Source organism: Hypanus sabinus, chromosome 7 (assembly GCF_030144855.1).
Source record: "Hypanus sabinus isolate sHypSab1 chromosome 7, sHypSab1.hap1, whole genome shotgun sequence".
NCBI lineage: Eukaryota > Metazoa > Chordata > Chondrichthyes > Myliobatiformes > Dasyatidae > Hypanus > Hypanus sabinus.
In genome coordinates this window covers 137,987,489-138,006,282 of record NC_082712.1, presented here as the reverse complement: position 1 = coordinate 138,006,282, position 18,794 = coordinate 137,987,489, and the positions used below count along the sequence as shown (strand labels likewise).

General features: G+C 40.4%; 1 protein-coding gene across 7 annotated transcripts in view; it reads right to left on the bottom strand.

Annotated features, from left to right (window-relative positions):
* plekha7b (pleckstrin homology domain containing, family A member 7b) overlaps window positions 1–18,794 on the bottom strand; it is a 422,578-nt gene that overhangs the window by 244,333 nt on the left and 159,451 nt on the right. The window contains exon 1 of one of the 7 annotated variants that reach the window (XM_059975744.1): window positions 12,894–13,032. The exons of the other annotated variants lie outside the window; for them this stretch is intronic. The gene's annotated coding sequence lies outside the window, so the exon portion shown is untranslated. Of the gene's footprint in view, window positions 1–12,893; window positions 13,033–18,794 lie in introns of those variants that run through there. 7 annotated transcript variants of the gene reach the window in all.

Genomic DNA, 18,794 nt, shown 5'->3' with positions numbered 1-18,794 from the left:
CAGGACAGGTTATTTTCTTGCTGCTGATATCAGGAAGGTACAAGAACCTCAGGACTCTCACCACCGTGTTCAGGAAGGGTTACTACCCCTAAACCATCAGGCTCATGAACCAAGGGAGATAACTTCACTTGCTACATCATCGAAATGCTCCCACAACCAATAGATCATAGAGCATAGAAACCCACCTAGTCCATGCTGAATCATTAATCTGCAGTCTCATTACAGGCCCTTGAATCCACAATTTTATGCCAACCATGTAACCTACTCTAGAAACCACCTAGAATTTCCCTAGCACATAGCCCTCTATTTTCTAAGTTCTATGTACCTATCAAAGAGTCTCTTAAAAGACCCTATTGTATCCACCTCCACCATCGTCACTGGCAGTGCATTCCATACACCCAACACTCTTCCAGTGAGAAACTTACCTCGGACATCCCACTTATACCCACTTCCAAGCACCTTAAAATTATGCCCCCTCGTGTTAGTCACCTTGGCCCTGGGAAAAAGCCTCTGGCTCTGCGCAGGATCAATGCCTCATGGACCAGTGGATTAACTTTGTGTATTTGCACAGCCTGTTGTCTTCTGCATTCCAAATGAATGGCCTGCTTGGGTGGTCTTTCATCAATTCTGTTATGATTTTTTTCAATGGATTTAAAGAGTTTACCCACGGGAATGAGCTTGAATGCTTACTTTTTAATAAATTCTGTGAAAGTAAATTTCATTCTCTATCTCATATTTTTTGGGCAGTGATTTGAGATTCTGAGGATGAATTTCCATTACTCCAACAACCATAACATGGGAGTTGCCTATGGTTATAGATATGGAAAACATTCCACTGCATGTGCTCACTTTATTAGCATTACATTGATCCTCTTAGGGCATTTAATCTGCAACAAGATCCTGTGAATGCAATATTGTAAAAAAAATGGGATAAAGTATAAAATAATTATTTCATGTGATTCATAAAAGATCTTGGCAATTTGCATGCAATATCTAAAGATAAACTTTGAGCTACTTGTTACAAGGTAATTTGAATTTATTTTATGTGAAATCAACGGAAGTTTCATTAATAAAATGAGTCATAGAACACTACAGCACATATATAGGTCCTTCAACCCATTTAGTCCATGCTGAATCATTAATCTGTAGTCTCACTGACCTGCAGCAGTACTGCAGCCCTCCACATCCCTCCCATCCATGTACAAATCCAAATTTCTCTTATATGTTGAAACAGACCCAGTATTCAACACTTGCACTGGCAGCTTGTTCCCCACTCGCACCACCCTGTGAGTGAAGAAATTCCCACTAATTTTCCCCATAAAGAGTTAAACTTTCACCCTTAACCCATGACCTTTAGTTGTAGTCTTATCCAACTTGGGTGGGAAAAGCCTGTTTTCATTTACCCTATCTATTCCCCTTATAAATTTAAGTCCTTCTGTCAAATCTCCCCTCAATCTTCTACATTCTGGGAGTTAAGTCCTAACCTATTCAATCTTTCCCTAAAACTCAGACCCTCAAGTTCCTGTACAATCTTTATTGACATCTTTCCTGTAGGTAGATGACTAAAACTGGACACAATATTCCAAATTAGGTCTTAGCAACTTCTTATACATTTTCAACACAGCATTGCAACTCCTGTACTGAATACTTTGATTTGTGAAGGCCAATGAGCCAAAAGCTTTTTGTCTACCTGTAAAACCATTTTCAAGGAAATACAAATCTGTATTCCCAAATCCCTACCACACTCCTCCATGCCCTACTGCTCACCATGCAAGATCTACCCTTGTTAGTCCTCCCAAAGTGCAACATGTCACACTTGTCTGCATTAAATTCCATCTGTCATTTTTCCAGCTGATCCAGATCCTGCAAGTTCTGATATTCTTCCTCGCTGTCCTCTACACTCCCAATCTTGCTGAGATCCACAAACTTTCTGGTCCAGTTTACCGCATCATCCAGATTGCTGATGTGGATGCCAAACAAAAGCAGACCCAGCGCCAAACTCCATGGCGCACCACCGGCCACAGGGCTCCAGTCAGGCAACCACCTGCTACCACACTCTGGCTTCTTCTGCAAAGCCAATGTCCAATCCAATTTACTACCACATCTTGAAAGCCAAGTGACTGAACCTTCATGTCCAAACTCCCATACAGGACCTTGTCAAAGACCTTGCTAATGTTCATGTGGACAACATCCACTGCCTTGCCTTTATCAACTTTGCTGGTAACTTCACTGAAATACTCTACAAGTTTGTTTAGACATGACCTACCTTATACAAAACCATGCTGACTATCCCCAATCAATTCCTGTCTATCCAAATACTTTTACATCTGCTCTCTTAGAACACTTTCCAATAACTTTCCCACTACTGACGTGAGGATCGCCGGCCAATAATTTCCTGGTTTATTCTTAGAGCCTTTCTTAAACAATGGAACAACATTGTGTATTGACTTCCAACATCCGGCACCTCACCCATGGCTAAGGATGATTTAAATATCTGGGCTCAGGCCCTTGTAATTTCTGAATTCGCCTCCCGCAGGGTCCGAGAGAACACGTCGTCATGCACTGAGGGTTTAACCACCCTAATTTTCCCTCAAGACAACAAACACATCCTCCAGTAATATGATATTAAATTGGCAGTGAAGATTTCTTTAGAAGAAACGGAAAATTGTGGACCACGTTTTTAGCTACCACTCGCACAGAATAAGCCTTATTCTGTGGTGTTCTGCTATTAAACTCAGTAAAGACATATCTTTTATTTGTTTAAACATTCAGAAAATCTCACCACTGATTAAATTCCACACCTTTCCTTAAGATCCAGAGTCTGTCAGTTTAACTGACAAATTTCCTCATGTATGTATTAACTTCCAACCAAAACAAACTTCACTCTAGTTTTTATAGCAAAATAAGTTGTTTAGCTTGAAGCCTCCTTTAGATCAGTTTCTTAAATAGCAAGCACTCGATGTACTTCACAAGTTTATACACAATGCTAAATTGGAATCCTTACACCAAACTCTGAAAATAGAATGCTTTTTAAAAAAAATTTGGTTCACAGCTTTGTGACTAAATCATCTAAACCCACCATGACCAATCGAGATCTAATGAAAGATAATTTTACAAGCATCCTAAATCTGATGAGTTCATCATCTCTGACTTCAATGCATGGCTAGACATTTTTAAAAAAATGTCCTTTTGTAATGCAGAGTGATCAAATACCCCTAGTTATTAAATGAATTGAATACAACCTCATAATATTGTTCTGCTCGTTAACCACAAGGTAGCCTGGATCTCCCAACAGAGATTCATTGCACTTCTATCCATTGATTAATGTCACCATTCAGGTCAGTTAGAAGCCATGAGACAAGCACATCCTATGAAACCTTTCTGAGAACATAATTCAATAGAAGAGTATTATAGCCTACCATAGAGAGAAAATTTCAATGCTAACACCAATATAAATCTCACAACTGAGCAAAAGCATAAATAAAACTTTGTTCTATGAAATGGCTTAATACTCTGAGAAATATCTACAAGTTCCTGCTGTTAGGAACATCTCCAATCTGCAGCATTAGTGTTACAATAGAATCCTCTGATGCCATTAAGATTGGAGAAGATTTGCAAATGTGAACATTTCAATGGTATTTTTAATTGAAACTATGGAGGCAGCATTTAATCGGCCACAACAATTTGGTATCAATAGTCCTGTCAACGAACCACCAACGTATGAAAGCATGTTAACATCAAAAAACACAGTAAAGGGAAGTTCTTCCACATGAGCTCATAAGTAAAGATGAAGTGATAATGTTTCAGTAAGTGAATGTTCGTTATTTTTCCATTAACTGATGACAATAAACAGATTTGGAATACTTCATACTGTATGTAATGTGTGCACATAGTACCAAGATGTCTCTCATTACAAGATCTCCTCAACAAAGTTCAATTCACTGGCCCGAACCACCTCATTTTCAACATCTCCAGCCTCAAAACACTTCAATCCCCCATCAAGAAGGCCTTCAAGCTCTCCGCCTCTTGGCTGACAACAGACCAAATGAATTTCCCTCCACCATCTTCCGTAACTGGTCCTCACGCTCAAAAATTTAGCTTTCAGCTCTTCCCACTCTCTCCAAACCCAAGATGCAGCCATGGACCCAAGCTATTCCTGCCTTTCCATTGGCTACCAAGCCTTCATCAATTACGCTCCCCAACTCGCTCTGCATTTTATTGACGACTGCATTGATGCTGCCTCATGCACCTATGCTGAGCTCAATGATTTCATCAATTTTGCCCCCTACACCCTACCCTTAAATTCATTCAGTCCATTTCTAACACCTCTCTCCATTTTCACGACCTCTGTCCCCATCTCTGGGAACATACTACCAGTATCTTTTATAAACCTACCAACTCCCATAGCTATCTTGAATATACCTCTTCCCATACGGTCTCCTGTAAAAATAATAATCCCTTTTCTCACTGCATTTGCATCCACCTTATCTGTTCCCAGGATGAGGTTTTCCTTTCTGGGACATTACATATGTCCTCCTCCTTCAAAGAATGGAGTTTCCTTTCTTCCACCAATGCTACATTCGCTCACAACGCCTCCATTTCCCGAATATCTGTTCTCACCCCACCTTCCTGTTGCCTTAGCACAGATAGAGTTCCTCTTGTCCTCACCTCCTCATTAGCCTCCGCATCAACCACATCATTCTCTGTAACTTCCACCATCTTCAGAAGATTAAGGGGTGGCATAATTGAAACCTATCGAATGGTGAAAGGCCTCGATAAAGTGGATGTAGAGAACTATGGTGAGAGAGTGTAAGACCAGAGGACACAGCCTCAGAAGGTGAGAAGGAATTTCCTGATGAAGGTTCTTGGCCTGAAACATTGACTTTTCCATAGATGCTGCCTGGCCTGCTGAGTTCCTCTAACATTTGGTGTGCGTTGCTTTAGAGGCTGAGCTTGTACATTAAGGACAAATTTTAGCCCTCAATAAGCTTGAACCCAGTAGGTGGTATCAAATGTGCAAAATGAACTTGTATTGTTATTACCTAGGAGATAGATTCAAATTCTTACTGAGAACAAGTAAAAAACCCTGAAATCAATCTTTTAAAATATGAATTTTGAAAGAAGATGATCCAGTTGAAACATTTTTTGAAGTGACTGCAGACCAAGTGCAGGTGATTGGGATGAGTTTAGTATAAACATCCTATTCATATGTAATTTTTTGTGGCCCACACGGACAGAGTGGGCTCTGTTTCTGTGGTTTTTGACTCGACACAAAAATGAATCATAGTACAAAGCAAATTAAATAAAGGGTCAAGTGGAAAACCGAAAGCTTTGGAAGTAATTGGAAAAGAACAATCCTATGAATTTTAAACTGACTCAATAAACAACATCAAGCTGTACAATCTGCTGATAGAGATTCTGGAGCACAGAATGAAGCCCAGTCCTGATGAGAACATAAACTATGATCAATTTTTATCACCTGATTTGTTACAATACAAATTCCAGGCAATTTCGACCTTCATCCTAATTAGATTGATTATTATTATAGCATGTCCCCACACTATTTGTTTAACTCTCAACCAACATGACATCTCAAGAGTACCTATGTGGAAAATTATATTCATTTAATTAGCATTAAAGTAGTATTTAGCTATATCCTCCAGAGCTATTTTGCAGAGGCTCAACATTAGTTCTCAGACACTCACACCAAACATTAGGCTATAACTTCACAGTGACAGACATCAGGGGAACTGTACTTCACAAAGTCCAGCCTTGCAGTTTCCTAGCAATGAACAGCCCATTTCTACCTCCTGCCCAAATCCACAAGTAGAATGGCTCTTACAGGCTCTTTGTTTCAGTGTGCTCTCATCCACAGAATTTATTTCTTAATATTCTGACTTGATCCCTTCCTCTGTTCCATTCCCTTCTCATCTTCGATGCCATCCATCACTCTGACAGCTTCTCATTCTCTGGTCCCAAAGGGGTCATCTTTGCCATGGATGCACAATCCTTCTACTTCGTCATCACATTGAATAATTTCACCTTCACTCACTCACTCCTCCAGACCAAAGGAAACTATCAAGACCCCAAGTTATACCAGAGTTAGCGTATGATATATGGAATACCTTTTACTTAAGTCCTACTCAGGACCTTCTTGCAAATCCTTTATATTAATTAATGACAGCATTGCTGTGGCTACCTGCTTCCTGCAGAGTTTGAAAATATTATTATTTGACTCTTCCTTTCCCTTATCACTCGGTCCTATCTTGGGAGATTGCTAACAACCAATGTTTATAATAAACCTCTATCTACCTCAGATATACTTGCTCCCACATTACCATCAAAAGACTCCATAGCACTCCCCCAGTTCCTTGCAGTTACAGGAATGTCAAGACTTACCACAGGGGTGCTTCTAAGATATGCTACTCGTTCCTGAAACTGTGGCTTTCCCACTACCACAGTTGAGAGTCCTTCACTTTATCTCATCTATTTCTTATGCTTGCACAACATCCGTCTACAATCATCTTCTGCTTTCTATGGACAAGCCAATTCCGTTCCCACACAGCCAAGTTTCCCTGGATCCTGATTCTCTGAATGAGTCAACCACGGGGAAGTTTATCAAACACCTTACAAAAATCCATATACACTACATCTACTGCTCTACCTTCATCAATGTGCTTTGTCACATCCTCAAAGAATTCAATCAGGCTCGTGAAGTACGACCTGCCCCTCACAAAGCCATACTGACTATCCCTAATCAAATCATACTTCTCTAAATACTCAAGTCCCATCTCTAATAATCTTCTCCAATGATTTACCCTTCACAGAAGCAAGGCTCACTGCTCTATAATTCCCAGGGATATCTCTACTCCCTTTATTGAACAGAGGAAAAATATTAGCCTCCAATCATCTGGTAATCCTCCTATGGCCAGAAAGGATGCAAAGATGTTCGACAAAGGGGCAGCAATCTTTTCCCTTGCTTCCTGTAGTAATATGCGATTCCGGGGAGTTACCTATCCTAACATATTTTAAATGTTCCAGCACATCCTCTTTCGTAATGTGGACATGCTCGGGCACATCAGCCTGATTTAGGCTGTCCTCACAAACTTCAAGGCTCCTCTCACTGGTGACCACTGAAGCAAAATATTCATGAAGGACTTCCCCTACCTCCTCCAACTCCAAACACTTCAGCAAAAGAAGAGGAAATCAATCCTCCCCTCATTCCAATCATCCTGTTTTTCACGTATATAAAGAACGCTTTGTGTTTTCCTTAATCATAATCACCTAGGTCTTCTCATGCCCCCTTCTAGCTCTCCTAAATCCATTCAAGATCCTTCCTAGCTCCCTTGTAACTCCCTAGAGTCCTAAATCTTAAAAAAGCTTCTTTCCTCCTCTTCACTAGATATTCCACATCTCTTGTCAACCATGGTTCCTTCACATTACCATCCTTTCCCTGAATCAACGGGATAAACCTTTCCAGAATCCCATGCAAGCACTCCTTATACAACCTGTAAATTTCTGTTGTACATTTCCCCGAGTACATCCATTCCCAATTTATGCCACTGAATTCCTGCCTAATATCATAATTCACAGTTCCATTAAATACTTTTGCATTATCTTTTGAAATTTCTGAAAACTTTGATAAAACCTAACAAAGATGCTTTCCATTCAACTTCCATTTTGAAGGAAAATCAGTCTTGTGAGTCCTTGATCCACACTTTCATCCCCCATCCTTCATGCACCATCTTACCATGCCACATATGACCTTCTACTCAAATTTTTCCAACATTCAGGGATCCAAAATGTTCCTCTAATTGAAGTAGCAATTAATTTCTTCTTGTTGAAGTCTAGAGCAGCGCATTTGGTGTTCACAACGTGGTCTTTAGAGAAAAATAGAAAACATAAAAAACCTACAGCACAACACAAGCCCTTCAGCCCACAAAGCTGTGCCAAACATGTCCTTATCTTAGAAATTACCTAGTGGTACCCATGGCCCTCTATTTTTCTAAGATCCATGTACCTATCCAGGAGACTCTTAAAAGACCCTATCGTATCCGCCTCCACCAACATCGCTGGCAGCCCATTCCACGACTCACCACTCTGTGTAAAAAACTTACCCCTGACATCTCCTCTGTAACTGCTTCCAAGCACCTTAAAACTGTGCCCTCTCATGCTAGCCATTTCAGCTCTGGGAAAAAGCCTCTGACTATCCACACAATCAATGCCTCTCATTATCTGATACACCGCTATCAGGTCACCTCTCATCCTCCGTCGCTCCAAGGAGAAAAGGCTGAGTTCACTCAACCTATTCTCATAAGGCATGCTCCTCAATCCAGACAACATCCTTGTAAATCTCCGCTGCAACCTTTCTATGGTTTCCACATCCTTCCTGCAGTGAGGTGACCAGAACTGAGCACAGTACTCCAAGTGGGATCTGACCAGGGTCCTATATAGCTGTAACATTACCTCTCGGCTCCTAAATTCAATTCCACGATTGACAAAGCCCAACTCACCCTATGTCTTTTTAACCACAGAGTCAACCTGTGCAGCAGCTTTGAGTGTCCGATAAACTTGGACCCCAAGATCCCTCTGATTCTCCACACTGCCAAGAGTCTTACCATTAATACTATATTCTGCCATCATATTTGACCCACCAAAATGAACCACTTCACACTTATCGGGGTTGAACTTCATCTGCCACTTCTCAGCCCAGTTTTGCATCCTATCAATGTCCCGCTGTAACCTTTGACAGCCCTCCACACTATCCACAACACCCCCAAAGCTTTCTGTCATCAGCAAATTCACTAACCCATCCCTCCACTTCCTCATCCAGGTCATTTATAAAAATCATTAAAGGTAGGGGTCCCAGAACAGATCCCTGAGGCACACCACTGGTCACTGACCTCCATGCAGAATATGACCTGTCTACAACCACGTTTTGCCTTCTCTGGTCAAGCCAGTTCTGGATCCACAAAGCAATGTCCCCTTCGATCCCATGCCTCCATACTATCTCAATAAGCCTTGCATGGGATACTTTATCTTGCTGAAATCCATATATACTACACCTACTGCTCTACCTTCATCAATGTGTTTAGTTATCTGTAATGTTTTTCTTGCCACAGAAACCTCTTGCTTTTAACTAGGGTTCCAAATGAAAAACCACCAAGTAAATGAAGCTCTACACTGTAGTCCACAGGGTCATAGGGGATTCATATGATACTCGGACCCCAGCAAGATTCACTTCCTAAACAAAAGGGTATAAATTGGAACTATCAATAAAACAATAAGTATATTTTTTTGAAGATTTTGAACCATGATACTCAATGAATTATTTCACCACCTTTCTTACTAAGATGAATTTTTTAAAGCATGACCTCTTAGATACAACTTATTTCATAATTTTGTTATTTACATATAGGCTATATTGAAGCATTCATTGAACTTTGATGCCTGAAAAATATTAGCAGCATTCATTCAAAGGAATCTTGAAAACCCATCAAGTAAACGTAAAGAGGGTTCAATGGTTCAGACATCATGACTCTGTGGGATGTTTATGCTTCATGATCTCAGAATGCTCTTTTCAGACCTTCTTTTTAATTCTCATAGTTTATGGCGTCAAACCAGAGCATAATGCTAAATTAAAATTACCTTTATAAGCTTACCAATACAAGCACACAAATATGGGGCCACTGTTGCATCTCTGGTCGTTTTTTTTTGTGGTCCTTTTTTCTCAAAGTAAAGTGCAATATAAATTTACAATAATGAATTGACATCTTTCATACCATTTCCCAAATATTTGTCCTTCATGAAATTTCAACTGAAATTATCAAATTGTTTAGAAAGTACAAAATGCCAGATCTGGCCAGAAAAAAAAAGTGCATACGGGTATTCTTCACTTGGCAAGTGCAAAATGCTGAGGCGCATAGATTTCATATTGCATCTTAGCCCATAATATCTATTTTCTTCTTGAGTGAAACTGCAAGGAGAAGTAGTAAAGATGCATTCAAATTAAGCATATTCACCCCCTGGCTTTGGATTTCCAAATACCCAGTCAATGCTTCCTCAGGATGTTGTAAGCATACAAATTCAGGGACAGTTTTGCGGAATATCTGTGCGGCTACAATGAAGCCCACCGCAAGACTGAGGAACAACACTTCACCTTATATCTCGAAATGTTGCAGCCTTCAGTGCTCTATATTGAGTAAGCCTATTTCAGGGAACTCACTTTCTCTATTAGAACTGGCCATTCTATGGTCATGACTTGTACTTAGCGCAGGCCAACCTGCCGCATACATCCTGGCTATTGCAACTTTAATGTTCCTCGAATTGCCCTCAACAGAAAGCTTCTGTTTCAAGTTTTCCATGACTGTAACCAGACAATTTCTCCCCATAGCATTCCTTTCCTCAACCCCGTCAAAGATCCTTCCAATAACCTACACATCTCTTCAACTTCTTCAGAAGTTATAAAATATTTTAGTTTTCTTCTCCATAGTGCCAATGAAGGGGTTTTGACCTGAAATATTAAGTGCTGAAAACAGAAATAGGTAACATCTTGTTTCATTTCACATTTCCAGCATCTGCAACTTTTTGAAGAGAAATTAAAATTTTTTGGGTGAATTAAATGCATTCTATATCAATAACTTCCTAAGCATGATAAATCCTTCTGAAATGAATAAAGAATTAATGCCACTAAACATTCCACATGTCATCCTGATGCACTGCATTTCACCATGCTGAGCAAAGAAATTCATTTTTGCCTCTAGACTTCCCACCGCTAAGCAGTCATTTCTTTTCATTCTTTCACTCTGTTAAAATTCACAAAGTCAGTTTCCAGTCAAGACAACTGCATGATTATATAACATCTCAAAAACACTAAAATAGCAGACCATCAGGATAGAAGCAACTGACATGGCTTAGGAACACTACCATTTTGAAAGAAAATGGCAATTCTTTGTCATAATTGACAAATTATGTGCCCCTACAATTGTTGGTTAATTAGGTACATTTGTCCCACCATATGATCAAGATAAGTCATAACAAATCTACCTTGTCCCACATAAATGAGATCCTAAGCATTCTGGCTATGGAAATTTGAAACAGTGATGTTTATGGCATATTGAAAGCTGACATCTTTAGAGGAATCAGTCAATAAAAATGTCACTTGGAGATGCAGAAAGCCCCAAATCACTATTAAAAAACAGATAAAGATACGGAAATTGGTTTGTGGGTAGAAGAACTAAAATATGACCTGTTCTATTGATAACAGTGTGTACTTTAGGGATTACCTACACTTATGATACAAATGCAAGTACTAGAATAACAAAGGTAGTTGTTAACAATCACCCACAGGTATTTCTGCAGTTTTACAGCTCTAACAACCCAAAGTAAAATAACCTGCCAAGAGAGAACACATTTATCTCAACAACACACACAAAATGCTGGTGGAACACAGCAGTCCAGGCAGCATCCATAGGGAGAAGCACTGTCGACGTTTCATCAGGATGAAGGGTCTCAGCCCAAAACGTCAACAGCGCTTCTCCCTATAGATGCTCCCTGGCCTGCTGTGTTCCACCAGCATTTTGTGTGTGTTGTTGTTTGAATTTCCAGCATCTGCAGATTTCCTCATGTTTACACATTTATCTCAGTGTTTTTCATAAATTAGAGAGACCACTATTGTAAAATTGAATACAGTAACTAATTAAAAGAATACAGAGGTAAATGACCAGTAGATCCAGTCTGTGGGCAGCAGAATGATGCAGCATTCAAAGATCCATGGACCCAAGTTAACTTGCAATGTAGAATATTTGCTCTGTAACTGTTTGGTTTCCTTTAGGTGATCCAGCTTACTCCCACATGTCTAAATTTTCAGGTTTCTTGGTTAGTTTAAATTATACCTTATATTGAGATTAATGGCTAAAGCAATCCAAGAATTGGATTGCTACCCCGGGAGCTGACATTAACCTGATGGGCTGAATGGCCCCTCTGATGCTATTTTACTTTCGGTCATAGGGGTTCAAGAATAAGCTTGCCAGCATAAGCTTCCAGTTTGAAAACTACAATGCAAGACACAAAACAAATGAAACTAACAGCAAAAGAAATCTGAATGCTGGAAGAACTCGGGGGTTGAAGACTAACAAATGGACTGGATGAGCTGGAGGATTATTAGTGGAAGCTCTTATAGAATACAAAGGACGCTACTGACTCGTTAGATCGCATGGTCTATATCTATGCAACAAATTGCACATTACAATGGGTCAATTTACCCAAGTAAAGGGTATTAATTTTAAAAAGTAGAAAAAAATGTGAATTACTTTATCACTTGAAGCAGTCTTGTAGCAAGAAATTAGTAATTTGATTTGAGACACTTAAGTTAGAAATAATCAAGTGTCCTTTAAAACTTTTGTTTAAGTATGCAGAACAGTTTGGAGAGCTGAAATTAGGAATGGCAAACACCGCTGCGGTTTCGACTTCAGCGCCCAGTGAAGGACACAATAAGCATTCCACCCACAGCACTTCACGAGAATGCAGCAGAGCTTTAATAATGCATTGTCGGTCACTCACAAAGCAACACTTATTTAAGAGTGACACGAATAGGCAGCTTCAAACACACATATTCCATGGCATATATTTAGCCTAAGTAACGTGTTTAATAGGCTAACAATGTAAACTTTTTCCAAATACAAGCCTGACAAATTACAACAGCCTGATTCGGTTTTAAAAAATTCCAAAATTAGCCAGACGTTTTCACCATTCACTGCCTTACGTTTATTTTTAAAAGTGTATTGACTGCATGAAGCGATTTCAGAAATCATGCATGTTATTCTCCAGCTCAACATCACATTTTGAAAACAGCCTTATATTTCCTTGCCGTGTGATTTAGGATAGAGACTCACGTGGCAATTCGATGATCTCGATCCCAGGTTTATTCCACCGCAGCGACCGAATGTAACACTCACGTTTCCGTAACTACGGTGATGCTGGATCCTCCAGGCTCGGCTTGCTTACGGTTCAGCCTGCAGGTGATTTAAGAGACCTGCAATTCTCATGAAAAAGCACAAGAAAAAAAGTCGCTCGGCACTCGCAGGCACACACTCCTCCTTCATAGTAGAAATGTTGTCAAAGCAAGCATAGCCAGTTACTACAACCAAGCCCAGAACTAGAATTTAAATCTCTGCAGTAACATGTTACGATTACAAAAGCAACAACAGATTCACAAAACCTTGATAAGCAGACAGCTATTTAGAAAATTACTTATATAAAAGGAGCCCTACCCTGCAAACTAAGAGAACCGGGAGATCTCTATAGAACAATGAAAACACTCGGAGCTGAAGTTGTAGAAACCGCCCTCCTCCGAACACACTTTGCTTTGAAACTACCAATTGATACCCGCATGAAACTTCATTACGCAATCTTACTCCCACAAGGTGCACTTCCTTCTAGGTCATCAGACATAAATAGTATCAGTTCTTCAGAACGCGCCTCTCCCCGGAATTTCTATTAACCACTGAACTAACCTAAAGGAACTTTTAACAAAAGCTGGAGAACGTCCTACACAGTAAAACGTCACAATTTTAAAACAAAACAACTACATATGCCAGTTATGTACAAATACGAAAAACTGCTGTGACAAATGCTTAACAGCGTAACCTACAAACACTCATTGAACAGTCATCTATTTCTTTCAAATACTAGTCACGATACACATAGAAAAAAAATCATCATTTAAGGCAGATGAGGAGGAGGTCTCCAATACAAGTACGGCTTTAATTATTAAATGAAAGGGCAACATAAATTGAGTCACACACTATGCTGATTTCGCCCAGAATGAAATGAAGGTTCTGTGCTGGCAGTACGAAGTCGCATCCTGATCCTGAGCATTTTTTCCAGTAAGTTTCAGCTGGTGACTCATCAGGGTTTAGAGGCACGCTAAACATCTTTTAGAGGAAAAGATCGCCACAAAGCTTCGCAGACACACTGGAGAGAACTGAAGAAATATGCTGGACGCTCCAGGGGGTGAAAGTGAGCACAGGCTGGTTTCACAGTTGTCTGGTGCACAGGTAGCTTTAGGGGTGAATCTCGAGCAGAAGGCTCAGATCACCTTTACCTGCAGAAAGTGGATAGAGAACGTGACACAAGAAAGGCTGGAAGGAAGGAATGAATGAATGAATGAATGAATGAACGACATTGTTGCAGAGCTCAGATGGTTCAGATGAGAGAGATTTAAACACCTAGAAAAAAAATATTTAGAGAGTCAGAGAAGTACAGCACCGAAACAGGCCCCTCAGCCCATCTAGTCTGTGCTAAACTACTTAAACTGCCTAACTCCATCGACTTGCACCAGGACCATACCCCTACCATCCATGCACCTATCCAAACATCTCCAACTTTGAAATTGAGCTTGCATGCACCACTTGCACTGGAAGCTTATTCCAAACTCTCGCGGCCCTCTGAGTTTTCCTTCATGTTCCCCTGAAAATTTTCACCTTTCAATCCTTAACCCATGACATCTGGCCACCCTCCCTTAGTGGAAAATGCCTGCTTGCATTTATCCTATCTATACCACTCATAATTTTGTATAGTTCTATCAAATCTCCCTTCAATCTTCTACATTCCAAGAAATAAATTTGTAACTTAATCAATCTTTCCTTATAACTCAAGCCCTCCAGTCTCAGCAACATGCTTATAAATTTTCTCTGTATTCTTTTAAACTTATTTACATCTTTTCTGTAGGTAGTTGACCAAAACTGCACACAGTACTCCAAATTAGGACTCACCAATGTCTTATGAAAAACTTCAATATAACTGTCATGGTCCGGTCCGTAAAATCCACATTCTGGTTCACAGTCCGGTCCATGTTCCTTATTCCAGGTTTTCCAGTTTTCCCCAGTTTCTGTTGAGGCAGCTGATTCTCATTTGGGCTGGCTTCATAAATAGCTTCAGGATTCAGCCTCTTGACTACTGGATTTTTCCTGTCCAAATCCCCTGTCTGTATCCCTTCCCCTTCCTTCTGGAGCCTCGCCGCGCCTGTATCCCTTGCCTTCACTGCTGTCAAGTTCGACCACCGGAGCAAGATAGGAACTGTCTTTCGTTGTTTTTAACTGTCTCTGTGTCTGCGCCTTCGCTAGGTAGGTCCGGCTGTCTGCCGCTACCCTGTGTTGGGAACTGTCTGTGTCCACGCCTTCACTAGGTAGGTCCGGCCGTTTGCTGCTACCTAGTGTTGGGAACTGTCTGTGTCCACGCCTTCACTAGGTAGGTCCGGCCGTTTGCTGCTACCTAGTGTTGGGAACTGTCTGTGTCCACGCCTTCACTAGGTAGGTCCGGCTGTCTGCCGCTACCTTGTGTTGTCTTGTCCAGGGCCTGTGTCATGTCCGGCGTCCTTTCTTCCCCACTTTCCTTGCTTCCTTCTCAGGCCTAGTCCTGTTCCTGGTGGTTCAGTGTCTGTATCTTGCATCTGGGTCCACTCCCAACTCCCCCCATATGACAATAACATCCCATCTCCAGTACTCAATACATTAATTTATGAATGCCAATGTGCCAGAAGCTTTCTTTACAACCCTAACTACCGATGATACCACTTTCAAAGAATAGTGGACCTTTATTCCCAGATCCCTTTCTTCTACAATACTCGTCTGGGCATTACCGTTCACTGTGCAGGACATAACCTAGCTGGCCCTACAAAAATGCAACACCTCACACTTGTCTGCATTAGATTCCAGCTGCCATCTTCAGCCCACTTTTCCAGCTGGTCCAGACCCCGCTGCAAGCTCTGATAGTCTTCCTCGCTGACCACTACACCCCCAAATCTTGATGTCATCCACAAATTTGCTGATCCAGTTAACCACATTATCATCCAGATCATTGATATAGATGACAGACAACGGTCCTAGCACCAATCCCTGTTGCACTTCACCATCACAGTCCTCAAACTCAAGAGGCAACCATTTACTACCACTCTCTGGCTTCTCTCACCAAGCCAAAGTCTAATCCAATTTACTGCCTCATCCTGAACACTATAAGATTGGTTAGACATGACTATGTTGAGATACTGGCAAAACTGGATCTCAGAATAAATGTGATGTTAAGAAAGAGCTTTGGATAAAATAATTGGGCAGCTGAGTTTGAAACATTATGAGATTTATGGAGGCCAATGAATCTACAAATAGCTGCAAGTGACAACAACGTATAGAAATAAACTAACATCTGGCTGCCCTTCCATCTCTGTGGAGCTCATCCGAAATTCTGTTGCTTGTATGCCAACACCTATAACTCTCTGTTTGATTACAAACTCAGGGAACCAATGCAGACACACCGACACTTTGCACACTGCTTTTTAAACATCATCTTTAGTATGCTTCTCCCCATCTTGGAAATAACTCAGCATCCAAATTTACAAATCGGGGCGGCAATCAAAGCAAGCAAAGGGAAGACCTGGAATGGATTCTCTGCACAAACAGCATGGGAAAAATTGCCAAGAGCTTAGGCTTAGATGGACAATGGGGGCCAGGGAGAACAAATCAAGAGTCAAGTGTTCAAAAGTCAAAAGATTAAGATAATTCTCTAACAATACGGCTCATGGATTCCTTGCAAATGTTTTGCAGAAATAGCTTTGTGTACAGTTTCAGCCATTGTTTAGTCCTGTACAGCATTGTTCACAACAAAATCAATCCTAGTACACTTTAAACATAATTAAATGGTATGAAATGGGATTTTTTTAATAACAAGTAGTTATACATTGTCAATATGGTGCCTGTAACCTACAATTGTTTACATTGTTTACAATATCTCAAATTATTTGGTATAACAGAGTCAGTACAAATACTCCAAATCTAATAATCACACACCATTTTTCATCCACCACATTAAATAGTTAATCCATACTATAAGCGTCATCCTGTCTTCTCAGTCAAGTAGTTTTCTGAGAAACAAACAAACTTCAAAACTCTCGATTACAAAGCATTTAAAGAAAATTGAAGAGAAAATTAGGCCAATTGTCAGCCAGTTATTAACAAAAAGCTTCGATATGATCATGAAAATAAAAATACACACCTCTTAATCTCTGTCAAAAACATGCTACCCAAGTTAACAGATTCAGAAATCCTTATTTTCTCAACAGCTTACCGTGATCTAGATTTTACTCAAAGCTAAAAAGCTTTGTTTGCCAAGATTACAGGATGTTATCAACTACACAAATGGACACATCAGAACCCATTTCCTCTGTAGTTAACAGAAGGCGCATTCTTCGGTCCTCAAGATCTTTGTTTCCCCACACTGCTCTTCAGTTAAGCCATAGAAGACTGAAGGAGAAACCAACCAACTCACCGCGGCAGATGGGCCTTGCATGACACCCCGGAAGTACAGTGAACACCACAGGTCCCTTCATCAGCTAATGAATATAGCGATGGTGGGTATTATTCTTTTGCTAGCAGCTCTCTCAGAAGCAGAGTTTTATTTTTCTTTCATTTTTAATGACCTGGATGCAACACATTGTGGGAAATATCCCATTTGTAGCTGCTGAAACCATGCCTTAGCTTTGAAATTAAACTGATATTTATTGAACTAATGAAATCAGTTATAACTGTATGTGACACAAAAACAGTAGCCCCTAGTAAGAGGCAAATAAGATACTTTTGCTTTTAAAAACCTAGCCTTTCACATATGTCAGTGGATGGTATGTCTGAATACTATAGCATCATTGTAAGCCAGGCAAAATTACTTTCAGCTCTCAATATGAAAGACAATAATTTGCCACTTCTGGCTCAAATACAAATGACAACTCTACTAATTAGACTAAATATGTGACACATCTGGGATCCCCACCACAGAAGCCAGTCCTCGGACAATTCAATTCATTCCACATGAAATCACTTTCAGCACTTGCAGCACTGAATGCATCTTTAGTGGAGTACCAAAGACTTTTATTCCTGAACTAACTGAGCATCTAGACATTCCAATCTAGTTACACTACTGAATCGACCCGATCATGTGGAAAATTGCCCGGGGATCTCTCATTCACAACAAAGAGGACAAATACAATCGGAGTTATTACTGCTCCATCAGTAGCAGAGCTAAGAAAGTCCCACCAGAGCTCTCAAGCTGCACGGACTCACCAAGAACCCACCCACCAATGTCCAGGTTGGGGTGTTCCTGTGATTATTTGGCTCTTGCTCACCTTGGAATGAAAATGGGACAAAGAACTAAATTCTAGAGAGGAAGTGAGACTCAGTGAACTTGACAACAATGTAGCATTTGATCATGTGAGGCATCAAGTAAGCCTTGTAAAACTGAAAGGAAAATTCAAGGGAACTGTCTCCAGTGCTGGAGGTCATAGCTTGCACAAAAGAACACCGTTGTTGTCTGTTATAAATTGTCCAGCCCCAGGATATCACTTCAGGCATTCCGCAGGACAACATCCTGAACCCTGACATCTTCACCTGCTTCAATAAACTCCATCACTACTGACCTTATAATGAGATAATATATTGCTGAATAATGTACAATATTCAAATTTATTTCAGCTCAACAGAAAATAGTGTTAACTGCATGCAGACAGAATTAAACAAAATCTCTGACTTGGCCTATAGGACCAGGCAGTGATTGTCAACAAAATACAACTACCCATCCTCAGCATGCAGTAGTATTATGATTACCATGAACTCCATTAGCATCCCGAGGGCTACCTCTGACATGAAATTTGAGGTTATTAGCAACAACATTACATTAGCAGCAAGAGATCAGAGAACATGCTTCAGCAATGTCCTCCAACATTCTAACCATTTTCCACCAGCACAAATTAG